Below are 12,797 nucleotides of genomic sequence, written 5' to 3'. Positions count from 1 at the left end.
GTGTCGACAAATCTTTGACTCACAGTAAACTCCAGACCTCTGCCACTGAGATGGGTACAAGAGCAACAAACACAATCAACACCACGAACAGGAAACAACGGGCCCATCAACAAGAAATCACCTATCTGCAGCAAGAAATAACCGGACCAAGATCACAACTGCACAACACAAATACGGAACTCCAAAAATTCACTGCAGAATTTGACACAGGTCCTTTCGTTTTCTCCCACGCGAGGCAGGAGAGACTTTTCCCGCGAAGAAAAGGCTCTTGTAACCAATTTTAAGGTGATTTTCACCCATCTTTGCACAAAATACTATTTGATAGCGTGTCCAAGCCTGAAGGTCTCACAGACCGAAACGTCGTGACGGACGCGCTCGTTTTTGAGCTCAACCTACTTTTTTTCAACTTTGGACTGAAAAACCCGGCTGGGTGTCCTTTAAGGACAGAAGACATTATGTCTCGCAGAGGTAGGATGGGCTGGTCCTCTCCAGAAGACTACCAACATAACCGGACACGCAAGGTGCGTGACGAGAGCCCTCGGGGACATGGGGACTTTCGGGGGGACGACACACGGGGGCGCTCCAAATCCGGGAAGGCCCGCGCAGACCTGCCACCGACTTTGGAGACGGACAACAGAATAGTGAACCATGCATTAACTGTTCCAAATGTGTTGTGTCTGCCAGTGCCTGAAGAAGAAACAGATGGAACAAAGGACAACAAGGACAATTTACACAAGGACATAATGCCTGAGGATTATCAAACAGGTCTGTACTGCTACCACGGCTTCTGTTTTCCTCGATGTGTACTTATTTTCTTTTTTTTTACATGATGAAACATTGTGTGGTACGTTTTGGCACTCAAACATGCTGATGCACAAAATATAAACATGACATGTTGCCTCTTCTGTTCGATCTGTGTCTTCCTTTTCTGTCAGTCTCAAACTGCCATCACCACTTTGAAGCTTTTATTCTGATAGTAAAGTCATCAAGTTAGTATGAAGTTGACTGCTAAGCACAGATGAGGAAATGTCCATCTCTTGCTTCACATGACTTTTTGAAACACAGCGTCACATTTTTTGTCTTGAAGACAGTGCATGATAAGTGTGGAATCAGCTGTATCGACTTCAGGCACTGACCTGAAACATGTCTGGGGTTGTTGTGCTAACATCCACAACACTTTCACACCTTACGTGTTTTCTCTCTGTTCAAAGCAAGAAACATGTTCCAGCTGTGGTTTCTCTTTTTTTTCACCTCAGACTCGTATCTAACTTCTGTCAAAGACGGCATCAACAGGCCACTGTGATTCTCAGGCACAACATGGGGTTAACCGTCCTGTTATCTTCGGGGTCAATTTAACCCCACTCACTGTTTATCATTCAGAAAACAGCCGACTTTTTGTTTTTGCTTCATACTTCATGACATTTCCTAATTTGATAAATACAATTGATTAAGCATAAAATGTTCAAGATAATATTTTTCAAATGTGCTGGAGATATTTTACACGCATGGGTGTTCCTCTGGGGTCAATTTGATCCCAAGCTTGGGGTCACCCCGTGGAGGGTGGATTTTACCGCACGGACATTGGTCGTTTACGCAAACAAAGGGTGGAGCAAACATATAAAAGCTTGCTCCCTATCCAAATCATACCTCGGTGTGCTCCGTGTATACAGCAATCTATCTCTCTTTATTTGAGAATGACTTCTGGAGAAAGGTTTACTGTAAGTGAAGTTTTAGAGAAGCTGAAAGTGAGAGTGACAGAGGAGAATGTGTCCGAGACAAAGGATTGTGTCGAGGAAGACCCTGATTTGGACTCATTCTCATCTGATGAGAATGAGTGTGTTCACCCTCCTGTTGGCATTCAACCGGCACAAACGACCCCCTCCAAAAATGGGAAAATATTACGGTCCCAAGTGGGTGGAACGTTTACCCCAGATTTATAATCCAGGTCCCCACATCACTATGGAGGAACGCCTGGTTGCATTTCGCGGGCGCTGTCCATTCTGGTAATATATGCCAAGTAGGCCTGGCAAATATGGCATCAAGACATGGCAGCATGTGATGCGCAGTCCAGCTTTGCCTGGAATATGCCAGTTTACACCGACAAATCTCCTTGCGAAGCACCAGAAAACAATCAGGGCTCAAGAGTTGTGCTGGATACGGCCAAAGGACTGCATGGGCATAGTGATAAGCCTGATTATTTTTTGCAGGAGGAAGAAACTTTGCTGCAGCTGGAGGAGCAGGAAGATGTGCAAGAGCTGGGGAGTCAGCAGAAGCACCCACCCAGTGTTCCTCCTCAGGACAAGCCTCATACTGAGAAGAAGGCTGTTTGGGTTTCATTTTGCAGGAAGGAATCGTCGACATGCTGGGCCTGCCGACACAGCACAATAACACAATGTCATCACACACCACTCGGAGGACTACTTCATCCGAAACCACACACACAATTGAAATGACACCTCATGTCTCATTTGCCAGGCAGACAAGGCGTGCTCCTTGTGCCAGGGGGTCTGTGTCAGGCAAGCGTCAGGAGAAGATTTAAGGAAAATCACATTACAGAGAGAAACATTCACAGCTTCTCTATTTCATATCATCCCTTCTCTCGCAGGTGCTCCGAGCCGGTGGATTGTCTCCTCTGCCCAAAGAGGCAGATCCATCGCCTCGACAAGCACCTCATAGACCGCCACAAGCTCTGGGACCAGGCAGTAAGTGGAGTTTGCTTATTCCAAACTACACTGTGCCGTGACATTTTAAATGCGACACCAGGAGCAGTTCGTTGAGGAAAGGGTTAGTTTCTACAGCCAATAGGAAATCTGCCGAGCGACCCTCCAGGCCAAGAGGGCCTCGTATGTTGAGCAGCTCCCCGACTCCGGACGGAGTCAGCAGGGGGGGAGGAGCCGTCGTCAGTTCCTAGCCCGAGCCCAGGGCAGCCTGCCAGCTCGCTGCTTCGAATGCTGCAAACCAAAAGATGCAATTCCTGGCACAGGAGCAGCGGGGGACCAACACCAAGGTGGCTTCCCTCATGGTTTGGGTGACGGAACTTGAGAAAAACTTCCGCCAGCCCACGTCCCCCTGGCAAGGACCTCCACCCGTGCCCTCTACCTCCTCCGCTTATAAGGGGGAGAAACTTTTGAGGAGGCACGAGTCCACCTTGTACGATGCGTAAGGAATGTCTGTCAGTCCATCAGTCACTCACACACCGAGAGTCAACATGGTGCTGTCCATGGTGCTGAAGTAAAAACTTAATTCAGATAGTAAACTAAACACACACACAACAATGGCACCACCAGGGGGTGGCCAGGGGTGGCAACGCGCCCCCCCCCCCCCCCCCCCCCCCCCCGGAAATGTACTGGCCACCCCACCGGACAGCCCAATGCCCAGTGTAGATTGTAGCAGCGTTACAGCCAGGCAGGCAAGTCGCTCTTGATCTGTCACTCACAGCGACCCACCCCTCCTCCAACCCCGCCCACTGTAGCGCGCTCTGACAGTAACATGCGTATAGCGACTGCTTATACCTACACTGATAAATGACCTCAAATGGAGTGAAGAGCGAACACGGAGTTATCAGCAGATGGCAGTAATGCAACAAACATGATACAAGCTGGAAGAAGAAAGGAAAAGGACTTCCAATAAGTAAATAAGTCAAAATATTCTTTAGTTAAAAAAAAGATGGGGAAGAATGTGTCGAAACGTGTGCTTTTTAAGTGCTAAATAGTGCCGTTTCAGCACCTGTTACAGCAACTTTTTGGCGGTTTTTACTGGGGATGTCCCGATCCGATCACGTGATCGGAAATCAGCCCCGATCACATGATTATGACATTGAACTGCAACAACACATCATCAGTAGGTTAAAACTAACCTGTCTCACACCGGTCTAATCCCAGCTCACGTTCCCTGTTAGTGGGTGAACAATCCAACGTTTGGTGAATTCTGCTTCACAATGACAGGAAGAGCCGACATCGAAGGATCAAAAAGCGACGTCGCTATGAACGCTTGGCCACCACCAGCCAGTTATCCCTGTGGTAACTTTTCTGACATTGAAGCCGGGACGCATTTACGGTACTGGCGTTGTTGCGCAATTCTATCATTAAACCCGGAAGCGCTGTTGCACAGTTCTACCATTGACGCCAGGTCTTTTTTTCTTCTTTGTGCTAATCAGCTCTTTCTTGGGCAATGAAATGCATCAAACTCGTGCATATGCATAACTGATCCTGTTTCCGGGTCCAGATCGTGTTGCTGCACTGCCTCCTAACTTTGTATTGAACGTTTCTGGCCGCTGCTGCACAGTGAAGCGGTAATGCGTCCCCGGCTTTAATGGGTTAAATGAGATGTATTTAGGTTTTCCGTGCTACAAAAAGATGTAATTGCAGAGAGACAGCAATATGTGCAAAATATTACTGTGTTGTTTTGAATTGATGGTAAGAAAAGAAAAAAGGAGAACTTTTCATAAGTTTATTTTTTAATTTTTTAATAGATATACATATTTTACGGTATTACAAAAGAATCGGATCGGGACTCGGAATCGGCAGATACTCAAAATGATAGGACTCGGTGGCAGTTTTTACTAGTGCTGGGCAACGATTAAATTTCTCAATCACAATTAATCACATTATGCGCATAATACAATAATGAATTCAAAAGCACTCTAATGATCATCCTGCCTCCAGCCGGGGACAGGGACCTTGTTTTTTGTTTTGCAAGGATTTTGCAAAAAAGCATAGTTTCACAATAATTTTAGAATTCATCAAATATGATTTATAATAACCTAAAAACTTAAAATACCAAGTCTTTACCAAAATTACTACCCCCCCAACACACACACACACACACACACACACACACACACACACACACACACACACACACACACACACACACACACACACACACACACACACACACACACACACACACACACACACACACGCAAGAGCAGGGCAGATGAAAAACGAAGTTTGTTCGGAGCGCACACTTCCTCAAAACTTCATTCTATTTCTGACCTTCAGACAGAGAAGGCAGGATAAAGTCAGTCAAGCCAAATTGTGTCTCATTAAGGCAGATTGTGTGTTGAAGGGAAATTTACTTTATTTTGCGTGTTTTCAGCGCCTGAAGACTGCCCAGCGGGCCGAAACGTTGTGCCGGCAAAAGACGTGATTTAAGTTTCACTTTCATTTTTGTCATATTTGCGCTCCTCATTTCAGTTTGTGCCTCATACCAGCCTTTTCCTCCTGATTTTTCTGATAATTCGGCCGAGTTCATTATGGCAAATAATGAGGAATGGATTGTGTTTCACCGCAGAAAGCGCCGCAGCTGTGTGTGGTTTTTTCACGCTCAACTGGAGCACAATGTCTGTGTGTGTGTGTGGGGGGGGGGTTAATGACAAAGCAGGTGAAGTCCATTGAAGCAAAGGACTTTGAGAAAAATCCTCAAACAAGACGATTTGCCCAAAAGCCAACTTCACATGCATTCAACAAATACACATTTAAATGCATTGCTGAGTATCGCTCCTAATGCTCATGTTATGCTCATCCAAAACAGACACTTCTGATGGTCCTGTTAATGGAGTACTTGGCACCTTTTCTCTTATTAAATGTGATGAGAAAACCAAAGTCCCAAAACTTATCAACGTGAAATTTGATCACGACAGGATTGGCAGTAAATTAAGAGCTGAATTTCCATGTACAGTGCCTGGTCTTCAAAATGCCACACCAGTTGGGCTTGATGAAGGAAAAGTCACCAACAGAGGTGGAGTTAGACGTCAGTTTCCCTTGCGTCTAGCGTGGGCCTGCACAATCCATAAAGTGCAAGGATTAACGTTGGAGAAGGCAGAGGTACATCTCCAGGTGCATTTACCTAATGTGGAGACGCAGTTAGCAGATTCCATGGACACACTATGCACTGGGTGAAAATACAGGTTGTCAGCTTTCAAATGAGACCCCAACCATGCATGTACGCATGTACTTAAACAGATTTTTTCTTCTGGCCAAGTTTGCGTAGCTTTAAGCTGGGTTACATCTGTAGAGAATCTTATTATTCAGGATCATAAAGTCACTGCTATTTATGCTAAAACAGATCCCTCGTCAACAATCTGCTTAAACTGCAAAAGCTGGTGATTACTTGCATTGCATTAACTGTGAAGTTTACCTGAAGAGGAGCGCACTGTGGAGGCATATCCAGAGGTGTCACCTGAGTCAAACAGTTCAAGGACTTAAGCTGGGAACATCTCGAGTCCAAGCCCTTTGTAGATATGCAGAGCCAGTACCGGACAGTGTTGATGCACGGTTTTGGAAACTAGTGCTTGACATGCACGATGATGCCATAACAAAGGCTGTCAGCAGTGGGAAGTGCATCTTGGATTTGGAGAACACATTTAATAAGCATGGTCAAGATGTTACGAGACACGAATTCGTCCGACAAAAGATGCGAGAAACTGGGCGAGTGGTTCTTCAAGGACAGAAAGATGGCAAGTTAAAGACGCTGTCAGATTTCTATGTGCCAGCCAACTTCCCTTATGTCACAGAAGCTGTTAAGAAGGTGGCTGGCTGGGACGAGAGAACACACCTCTACAAAACCCCATCTTTAGCCCTGAAATTGGGTCACAATCTCAAGAAAGTGGCAGATGTCCTTGAATGTGAGGCTATGATTTCAGGCGATGACCATACCATTCACAATGTGTGGATGTTTAAGCAAATCTATGAAACCAAATGGGGTGAGTGTGTCTCTTCTCATGCCCTTAGGAATTTCGATGAAGCGAAATGGAATGCTCCTCAGTTGCTCCCTTTTGCTGAAGATGTTAGAAAGATGCACCAGTATCTTGATGAACAAAGACAGGTGTGCCAGAGGAACCTCAAGGAAGAAGTGGTAAAGAAGAACTGGGCTGAACTTGCAAAAGTTACTCTTTGTGAGTTACTCTTTTCAACCGGAGAAGAGAGGGCCAAGTGTCGAAGACGCCTCTGAGTGCTTTCACCTTGAGGGACACCTGCCACTCATCCAGATGTGGAACTTGCTTTGTCTGAAGTTGAAAAGAAGCTGTGTAAGCACTTTCAACGAATTGAGATTAAAGGGAAACGTGGCCGCAAGGTCCCGATTTTCTCACACCTGATATGGCATCGTCAATGGACTTGCTTGTCCAGAATCCGTGAATGTGATGTGTCTGAGAATCCATACCTGTTTGGGAGATCACAGACTGAGTCACTTCAGAGGATCGGACGTTATCCGCCAGATCGCTCAAAGCTGTGGAGCAAAACAACCTGGAGCACTGTCCTCAACGAGACTCAGAAAGCACATGGCTATACCATGTTGAAAGTCCTCAACCTCAAGGACAGTGAGATGGACGACCGAGCCGACTTCCTGGGGCATGACATCCGAGTCCACTGGCAGTATTACACACTCCCTGAAGGGACGCTGCAATTTGCCAAAATTAGTAAAGTGTTGCTGGCGCTGGAACGAGGACAGCTGTCCAACTTTCAAGGCAAAAACCTTGATGACATCAGCATCGACCCAGAAGGTAAAGCAGTCTTTCATCACAAACTACATTTGACTTGTCTTACCTTATTTAATTAAAGGTATAATGGACGATTTTCTCAAGAAAGTCGAAGCCGAACGTGTGTTACTCGCTTTTTGAAAAACGTGCATGCGCCAGACCATCCTACCTGCTCTGCTGCTCCTACGAGCCGCTTGACGGCATTACTTAAGCATTTCTCCAGCGTGATTGACATGTTGGAGGACCAATAGTTGAGACTCGCATCACGCCATTCATTGGCTAAAACATCGTCCATTATACCTTTAAATGCTAATATTTGAAGAAAGCTCAAAGCCAAACAGTTTTATCCATATATTTATATAAATACACATATATATATATACATACATACATATATAAATAAATAATTCTAAATGTTTTTGGTAGCATTTTTAACCTTGGATACAAAAGGGTACCGGCCCACCTGCGGTCCCAGCATCATGTGGCAAACAAAACCAAGGAGGAGCTACTGATTAAGTGGTCACACGGGAGGTGAGATTCCTCAGTGCAAGTGTTTCATCCAGAGATGCTTAATTATGTGTTGTTACAGCATTCATCCGTCTCAGCTGTGTCTCTGCAATCACTCTTGTATGTATGAGGTGGACTATCACATCACACAAACATTTAACTTGTTCTCCCGCTGCATTTCATGTCATCCCTTGTCATGCAGGTGGCCCCAAACCTGTTGACTGCCTCATGTGCCACAGAAAGCCGGTTGTCCGGATTGATAAACACCTCCGTGACTTCCACAACATGAAGGCTAAGGCGGTATCTGAATTTGTTGATCCTTAGAACTATACTCTGTTATCAGGGCCCCCACCTACGGCAGGACGCTCCCACAGCCCCAGAGGACGCCGGCAGTCCCTCCCACCTCCGGCAGGACATGCCTGGGCAGCCGTGCACCTTGGCATCATCCCATGAGGTACACACACCTGAAGACTCTGTTTACAGGGTGGTGACGGTCACCGTGACGGTTACGGCCAACGCACGCAACACCCTGTCATCAAGAATTACTATTGCAACAACACATCATCAGTACGGTAAAACTAACCTGTCTTACAACGGTGTAATCCCAGCTCACGCTCCCTATTATTGGGTGAACAATCCAACGCTTGGTGAATTCAGCTTCACAATGAAAGGAAGAACCCAGATCGAAGGATCAAGTGTGTTGGTGGGTCAATAAGTCATCACACATTTCACTGTTTCTCCACAGAGGCCCCGCAGGTCCACTCAGTCCTCGGGGGAGTGCTCCGCGGCGCCCACGCTGCCAGGGACCACAACACCCACAGCAACGCCACCTCCCCCAACACCTGCCACCAGGGCCAGCAGCCAACGATGGGTGGTGAACTGTGTGCGGGGCCTAAGAGACCAGATGGCTTTTGAGCTGAAAGAGCCGAGGGCCATCAATGCAAAAATAATTGACCTGATGACCCGTGTCACTTCTCCGGAGAATCTCAGCCGCCAGCATGGCACCCCCCGGCACCTCTGTCCAACCTGCCCAATGTCCGCCCAAAAGGGCAAGAAATTGCGGCAGCGGCACACGGCAACCATGCATGGTCAATGCCCACTCTAGGTGTCACTGGCACCGTCCGTCCAACGGACCGATCGACCGACCATGCAGGCCCACAGTCAATATTTTTTTTTCATTTTCTCACAGGGCGACTGCTTGCAGACTTCCAGAGGCACAAACAGGGGAATGCTGTATCAGGGAGGTGGTTGTATAACGCGAGGGGGGCTCAGTCCCATGCCCAGCGATGTGTCGAGTTCATGATGGCGGCTGACTCCTCTCGCGCACATGAAAACGTCACCTTCCTGGGCAGTATAGATCGACTTCGGCAGTAAGTTGATCATGTCTGTCCTCCCAAACAGCCGCATGGAGAACCACTTCCCACGTTACACACTCTCCACAACTTTATTGACTTTTAATTTCCATTTTTCTGTATTCAGATGGCCGGCGTACCTCATGATAAAAGGCTATCAGGTTACCAGCCTCAAAAACATCCTCAACGTGGCACACTTCATCACACACATCCAAAACACAGCACTGACTGAGAGCGGGCTGGCGGAGGCTGGCGGAGGCCGACATTCGGCGGCCTCTCTATGAAATCAAGGGTCTCCAGGCTGACGTCGCAGTTAAGATCACCGCACACCGGCAGAAGGTTCGCCAGCGGAAGACTGGTAAGATCAGCAGCACACATGGGTGTAGTCTTTGTTTGTGTTATGCGTCATCCTGATGACCCGCCCACCCACGTCTCACTTGTGTCCTTTGTTCTCAGAAAAGTCCATCCCCTCAGACGACCAGTACTGGTTCCTCGAGGAGGCCAAAGAGAAAGTGCCCCACTTGCTCAGTACGACACACAAACAAGACAAGCGCATCACAAAGTGGCTTGTGACGTCCCAAAGGCCCACTCACAATCCCCATGTTGCTCTCTTTCAGGCGTCCTCGAGGGCGACGACAGCCTGGAGGATGCACACGGCCTGGTGGTGGGCTACATCTTGGCCTATCTGGCCATCACCACCGACCATCATGCGTTGGTCTTGACAAGCCTCACCTGCAAGCAGGTGTTGTACGCCGAGGCCACTCGCGATGCAGAGTAGTACCGGCTGAGTGTGAGTGTCTCACCCTTTCCTATGCTGCTCATCCACCTACCCAACCCCCTCCGCCTGCCCAGACGCCCACGTGGCAGATGGCCAGGCTCGCTCTTGTCACGGTTGAGGCTTACGTTACTTCTCCAATCCTTATCACACAGGTTGAGGAGCACAAAACCACCAAGGCCTTTGGCCTGGCCAATATCACTCTCGACCAAGAGGAGTATAACTGGCACACAGCCACCAGGGGGACACGTTTGGCTCCACAGCACCACTCCCTCTTTAGGGACAGCTGGACAGGCGACCTCTCCAAGGCCAACAGGTCCATCCAGGCGGCATGGAAGGACGCCGGCCTTGTGGGGGAGGTTTCGTTCAGCCTCTTCCGGAGCAGCGTGTCCACTCTCGTAAGGATCTCACGCTTCCCTCCGATCGCACAGCTCGCCCGCCCCTCGCCCCAGCTTGCGGGAGGAGGTTCACGGGCTACAGACCTAACCAAAACCTAACTTTCTCATATTTTTCTTCCTCGTCACACAGGCCAGCCAGCACCTCTCGGTCGAGGAGAGGAGGGAGGTGGCCAGGCAGATGTGCCATGACGTCAGGACGGTCGACAGATTCCATGCGTCGGGGCACACATTAGAAGAATTTGTGCAAACTATACTAAGTGGGTTTTTTATTTCTTTGAAGGGAACCTGACTTTAAAATACTTTTAATTTCCACTACAGGGCTCTGTATACATACAGTGGACCTTTTGGTTCTGACATTTAGCCATTAAATTGCTAGTTTCCTTCCTTATAGACTAGTCGCAAATAAAATTTGAGACTAATCGGCGGGGAAATTAGTCAAAATTCCCATCCCTAGTCAAAATAATCCAGCATGTGTTCTGTCCAATATTTAACCAGTGTTGGGTTAAAAAATAACCCATATTGGGTTGTTTTTAACCCAACATTCTTTAATGTGTGAGGTACTGGGAATCCTTTATCTTTTCTTTAATTCCGTGGCATTCAACAAATTATATTCCTTTAGCATTACATTCCAGCTTGCTGATGGTGGGTCTGCAAACGACTTATGGTGTTTATGAGAGGACGACAGGCAACCTCATTTTCTCATATGACCAGCAGGCACCGTCAGCCATCAAGTATTACACTGCTGGAAAGCTGGTGGCCTGGTCCATTATGCACAATGGACCAGGCCCCAAATGCCTCAACACACAGCTGTATGGGCTGATGTGTGGTCGGGATCCAGACCTGGCATCAGTTCATACAACTGTGTTCTGTGATGAAGACATCACCTGGCAAAGGTAATATATGAAATACTGAGAAAATATTGCTTTCTAGAACAGCAATGCGTGTATGTTTTTTTCTAAAATTTTCTGCTCACCTTTAAAGGTTGGTATGTGCAGCAGCGAGGAGGAGCTCTCCAACCTCAAGACCCAGCTCGGGGACCGGATCGCTGGCTGTGGAATTCCTGACATATACAGCGCCACAGCGGACAGCCTTCCACAGATCCAGCAGCAAATTGTGGCCCATTTCCTCCACCATCGGTAAGAAACAAACATCAAAGTAACTAAGATGTACAAGACCCCTCCAGCTAATATTTAGTACACATTTATTTGAACAATCTATGACATGTGTGTAATTACCTCTAGTGTTTTACAGCCAATAAGACGATGACAACAGCTTTTTATTTGGTTGGTATTTTTAGCACAACAGTAAACATACTTTTCGCACTCTAGTACCAACAGAACTGCAAGTATGAGCCAGCACTTTGTCGCTGGTATGGAAGCCTGTGGGAACTTCTGGTCGCTGTGAAGGCATCCTGGAGACAGCTCCTGCCTGTCTTCACTAATGTCTGAGTCAACTCACAAGGAGCTGCATGCAGCAACTCTTCAAGGTCTCCTGGAGCCCAGAAGGGACAAACTAAAGGGAGCAGGAGAAAGCCACAATGTACCAGTGGGAATGGTGGCTCATGGCCATTCAAGGTTGGTACACAGTACTCAGGAGTACATTTTAGAAAAGATATTTAGCATTTGTTTAACATTTTACAAAGTAACTTTGCTGAAAACACTTCTGATTCTGTTAACAGAAAAGGAGGTGGACATTTCATTTGAGCACATCCTGTCCTTCACCACAGGGGCGGACACCATCCTCCCCCCCCCCCCACCCCCCGGGCTTTCAGAGGCCATACTCCATTGAATTCTATGACCAGGAGCCAGGAACTCACTGGATCCCGTTCTCCTCGACCTGTGCGTTGACACTGTCGATTCCAAGACGGGTCCAGGAGGAGGACTCTTTCAAAGACCAAGGGCCCTATATTCGTAGATTGCGCCCGGTCTCAGCGCGGTCTGGGCGGACTGTCAGCGGACTGTCAGCGCAAGAAGTCAATGGGGAGTGTCCAGAACATTTTGCGATGTTCGTGAATGGGCGCAGAGCAGCGCATTCACTCCTCCCTCCAGCCCACCGGCGCAGGTGTCGCAAGAGAGGAGAGAAAGTGGGTTTAACCCAGCTGAGCATAATTTGACCAAATGAACACCTCTCCACATTTTTAAATGCACTGCAGTGAAGCACACTGCTAAATTAACATGATTAAAGACATTTTATTTCCTGGCCGCTCTTCCACATCCCAGACTGTGCGATAAATTAAGCTTATTTTTGCTTCTTTGTGTCACAATTAAGGTTCTGGTGCACATAAA

At 47.5% G+C, this 12,797-nt stretch overlaps 1 long non-coding RNA gene across 1 annotated transcript; it reads left to right on the top strand.

Annotated features, from left to right (window-relative positions):
- Positions 1-11,302: 11,302 nt before the first annotated feature.
- LOC115392795 (uncharacterized) lies at positions 11,303-11,950 on the top strand. The gene is made up of 3 exons (XR_003931901.1): positions 11,303-11,405; positions 11,494-11,648; positions 11,850-11,950. It is a non-coding gene; the product is annotated as an uncharacterized LOC115392795 (long non-coding RNA).
- Positions 11,951-12,797: the final 847 nt, after the last annotated feature.

The sequence above is a fragment of the Salarias fasciatus genome, chromosome 8, assembly GCF_902148845.1.
Source record: "Salarias fasciatus chromosome 8, fSalaFa1.1, whole genome shotgun sequence".
Lineage (NCBI taxonomy): Eukaryota > Metazoa > Chordata > Actinopteri > Blenniiformes > Blenniidae > Salarias > Salarias fasciatus.
Note: the sequence above shows the minus strand (reverse complement) of the source record. Positions and strands in the feature narration are given on the sequence as shown.